Here is a 5,000-nt window from a genome sequence, read left to right as displayed (position 1 = left end):
ACTGACTCTTGCTGCATTCAAATAAAAAAAGAGTATGCACCCAAGACTTTTGCTACTGTCCTGACCGAGCTAAACACACATAAACAAACAACCTCAGTTATACCAATAGTCTTTCTCACAACAACCAATCATTACACTAACTACCCCCCCCCCCCCTCTCTCTCTCTCTCTCTCTCTCTCTCTCTCTCTCTCTCTCTCTCTCTCTCTCTCTCTCTCTCTTTATCGGATTGGCAAACAACAACAAAAATAATTAAAAATAGAAAAAAAAATTAGCCCATTTCCCCCCTTACTTTGCCAAATCCTTCTTAAACAACACTTACCCGATTTTATTTTATTTTTTCATAACCCAGGTGCAGTCGGGAACAGGACCTCTGTTTCAAGTAACTGGGCCTTCATATGCTCTCTCATTTACTTCTTCCATATCGCTCTCATTCATTGTCCTATTCCGATTCCCATCTATACTCCTATCATCTAATATATCATGCACTATCCCATCTACCTCACTATCAGATGGCCCTAAAATCTCACTTACATCTGTCAGTAATTCCTCCATTTCATCAACACCATTTTCTACTTTAATAGAAGATTTTCATACCACTTATCTTACTCTTATCTCTCATTCTCGCATTCGTCATACTTTCTTTTACAGGAGAAACCACACACACTAAAGGTATCATTCATACTAAGCCATGATTCATCTGTATCAACATCTTTATCTTCCATACTCACCTGTACATTTACACCCTTGTCATGTTCAGATTCCTACTTATACCTATAAATTCCCCTTGTACTTTTCCTGACTAAATTTCAAACGCTTCTTTTTCCTATATTCAACTAACATTAATTGTTTATTTTCTAACCATAACTTCTCATGCATACTAGGTTCATTCTTACTCATTTTCAACTAATTATTCATCCCATTCTCACGAACATTGATCCTACTCCTTCCACACAAACAGGAGGATTCACCCAGTTGAACCCTCTGACTACCTAGTTTCCCAAACATCCTGGCTGGCCTAATCCCTTCTTCCTACAAACCCTAGCCTTATGCCCATCTACACCACATTCAGTACATTTAGCATGCTGTTCCCTACACATCCTTGCATAATGTCCATTCTGACCACAATTGCCGCAAATCACATCCATACGATTACTCCTACATCCACTCCCTATATGTCCAGTCATACCACACCGATAAAACTTAACCACTTTCTCTTTCTTACACTCACTAATACGATGCCCTGTCTCTCCACACCAGAAACATGCTCCTAATGCCCATCTACACTTATTTTTTTATGTCCTACTTTCCCACACCTATAACACTTCTCTTCACAGACACAACTACCTGAACTACCTCCCTGCGCACTAACAGTCCTATCTCTCCAAACCTGATTCCCTTGCCTAAAACCTTCAGTTGCCCTAACAGGTATTCCCACATTACTCGCCCTAACACTCCTATCTACCACACTATCAGCTACCCTTATTTGTCCTCTCATAACAGCATCTCTAACACTAACAAATTCTGGTTCACTTTCTTCCATTCCAGTTCTCACATTCACAGATTTACTTTCTTTCATATATCTATCTAATTCGTAGTCCTCAATTATCTCTAAAATATCATCCTAGGTCAATCTTTCCTTCGTCCACCTCATTTTCTCTTTCTGTTTCAAATTAATAAACTTGGTAACATTCTCAGGCACAGTGGCCAAAAACTTCTTCATTATTTCCTTATTCTCATTTATGCCTTCATCCCCATACTTCCTACTAGCTAACGGTTCCAACCCACATACATATATTGATATTGCTTCTCTTACATTCATCCGTGCTTCATCAAAATCATTCTTACTCTCATACCTAACACTCCCTTTCATACGTTTTACCTGTTCAATTATTCTCTATTTCACACTTTCATAATAAACATCACCTACTCTCATTATCACATCATACATCGTCAACAAGTACCCTGTCAAATATTCCCCTAACTCCCTAACTCAAACTCTCTTACTATCACCATACTTAGCCTGACAGAACCTTTCATACTCCCTGAAAAAGTCATACACATCTCTACTGCTATGTACATTGAACCTTTCACACATCGGTACCTCTCTCATAACCACTCTCTTACAAACTTCAACTTCATTTTCACTACTATCTTCACTGCCTAATCCCTCTTGTTTTCTTTTTACTCATTTGAATATAACGAATCTAATTCAATGCTCAAGTTCCTATCTTTAACAATTCTCTTCATACCCTTTTTCTTACATACCACTTTCACCCATTCATGATCATCCTCACTCTCATGCTGACCTTTTTTTTCCCCTCTTCACATTACTTTTACCTTTCTTCTCCTTCTTCTTATCACATTTCTGTTTTTCCTTAATATGCCTAATCCCCTTATCTTCAATCTCACTATCATTCCCTTCCCCATTATAACTTACCTTACCCTTTTCTTCCACTATCAACCCTTTACCCGAAGCTAAGGTCACTCCTCCAACTGCACTTTCACCCATGGACGTTTTCATCATTCCCATTACTTGCCCCATCATAGCTTCCATTCCTTCCTCATTTTCACACATCCTTATCTCAACACCCTCTTCCACTCTCTCGACAGTTCCCTTTAGAGCTTTCAGTTCCTTCCGCATCTCCTCATTCTCAAAACTTAACCTCTTATTCTCGTGCAGAAACTTCTCCTCACGCCCTTTACTCAGCCGTAATTCCTCCCTTAATAATTTGTTTTGCTCTTCATTTTTTCACTCTTAAATCTAATTTCTTATCCTAATTCAGTCCTTTGTCCAAGAGTCCAGCTTTCAATCCCACCTCGACAGTCCCTGTTCGGGCGCCAAAATAATGTGGCGGTATGTTGCAACAACAAACCTAACACCCTTGAATCACTCTAACAAACAAATTGTCCTAAAACACAAACTTTCCCCTTATGTTATCAACTGGACTCTTGGACAGAAGGGAAATAAAAACAAAGCATAGCCTTAAAACTATTTCCTTACAACAAAACCCTTGACACTGAAATCAACTGCATTCAAATGAATCAATTATCTATACCCAATCTTTAAAAGCTATAAACTTAAAACTAAACTGAATCATTAATCAAAAGATTAACCATACTTAAAACTAATTATCAACTTAAATACTAAAATACAAACAAAAATAACCATACCATAGAACAATGGGAAAAATATATAACTGTACGTGCCCGTACACAACTATCAAAAATAAAATACACAAATATTTGTTTATGTGTGGTCCCTTTTGTCCACACAAGGGGCAACAGTCCTTTTAGCCCAATGTTGCAACTCTCTGGCAGATGCAACACTTTGCACAATACCTCGGTGGCAGACAGATACCTTTGTGGCAATCTGTTACACCTGCCTCTCTTGATTTGGGCACTTTATATCATCACCATCATCATCGTCATAATCATTCAGAATAATCAAATCAGGTCCTTCAAAACAATCCAGGTCATTAACAATTAGTCAGTATTCATAAAAATTAATTTAATCTCTGCAAAGGAGGAATTATGACTGTTGAAATAGACAAACACTTCTGCGCTGGTCGAAATAATATAAAATATATCCAGCACTCAAATCACAACTGCCTCTTGCTAAAGTCAAATCAAAAAGAGCATTCGCCTAAGACATTTGCCACTGTCCAAACCTAGCTAAAAACATAAACAAACAACCTCTGTTATACCAATAGTCTTTCCCACAACAACCAATCATCACACTAACTACCTCTCGCTCTTTAACACACACACACACTCTCTCTCTCTCTCTCTCTCTCTCTCTCTCTCTCTCTCTCACTCTCTCTCTCTCTCTCTCTCTCTCTCTCTCTCCTCTCTCTCTCTCTCTCTCTCTCTCTCTCTCCTGATTTAGCAAACAAAACAAAAAAATAGAAATAAAACAACAATTAATCCTTGACATCGTCAATCTCCAAGAAGTTGGCCCATTGATTCCAGGGGTGGGCTAGTCTTCAGACGTAAGACTCTAGGTATTCTATCCGGTTTGCCTGCTAGTAATTGCAAGGATCTCAGCTCCATCAAGTAGATTTGGATAATTCTTGAGCCATTGCAATCATGGTGGTACTATCCCTCTAAGGTAGAGTAGGTAGTAGACTTTTGGAAATTGACTCTCTCTATATCCACTGGCTTTTCCAAACATGGCCATCACGGGGTGTTTACACACCCCATCACGAGAAGGCTAATTGATTTAGTATTATCTAAAATATAATCCATCTGTTGGTTCAGGATATATCTGTAATCACTGCTGAGAAGCTTGAAACCCTCATACCTGAGTGATATTAATTCAAGAAGAATATGATATGAATTATTGAAATAAGGAAATTATAAAAGTTTAAGACTTAAATCAAACTATTTTGAGAGTACCCACAAAATGCCCTTTTGTATGTAATTTCTCAAAGTGAATGATGAGTATTAACATTTTAAATTAAAATGATAGGTCATCTCTGTTAAAATATGCATTAAATAAAAGAATGAACTAAAGACATGGCTATTCATTTATATGAATATTATTAAAAATTTTGCCTACATACACCATTACAGAAAAGCTAATTCTTTCAGTATTATATAAAATAAAATCAATCTGTTGGTTCAGGATTTATATGTAATCTACTGCAGTTAGAATGTCAATTATTGAGAGAAAATTACAACTCTTAATCAACAAAATAGTTCAGTGAGCATTGAATGGATTTAAGTTTTCAATAATATGTACTTCTTTACATATATTTTTAACTTGTTGTTTACATTCATTGGTACTTGTTTCCATTCATGTGTGCCTTGTTTATATTCCTGTGTACTTTAGAAAAAAGTAAGTAGTATTCTTTTCTCGTCTTCTTTTTCAACTTTGTATTATTAAAGATGTGTAAGATACACCTAAAAAAGAAAGAACTTCCTTAAGGGGTTAAATAATTTAAACTGAAATCACGTGCTGAGAAGCTTAAAACCTTCTTAGCTGATTGATACTTATACA

The 5,000-nt window shown here is 36.8% G+C and overlaps 1 protein-coding gene and 1 pseudogene across 1 annotated transcript in view; both read right to left on the bottom strand.

Moving 5' to 3' along the window:
• The window catches only part of LOC137621726 (putative neural-cadherin 2), a 520,727-nt gene that overhangs the window by 345,129 nt on the left and 170,598 nt on the right, over positions 1-5,000 (bottom strand). The gene's annotated exons all lie outside the window — the stretch shown is intronic.
• Positions 1,269-2,642, bottom strand: LOC137621354 (uncharacterized; annotated as a pseudogene).

This window comes from Palaemon carinicauda, chromosome 28 (assembly GCF_036898095.1).
Source record: "Palaemon carinicauda isolate YSFRI2023 chromosome 28, ASM3689809v2, whole genome shotgun sequence".
Lineage (NCBI taxonomy): Eukaryota > Metazoa > Arthropoda > Malacostraca > Decapoda > Palaemonidae > Palaemon > Palaemon carinicauda.
This window is presented reverse-complemented; position numbering and strand designations above follow the sequence as displayed.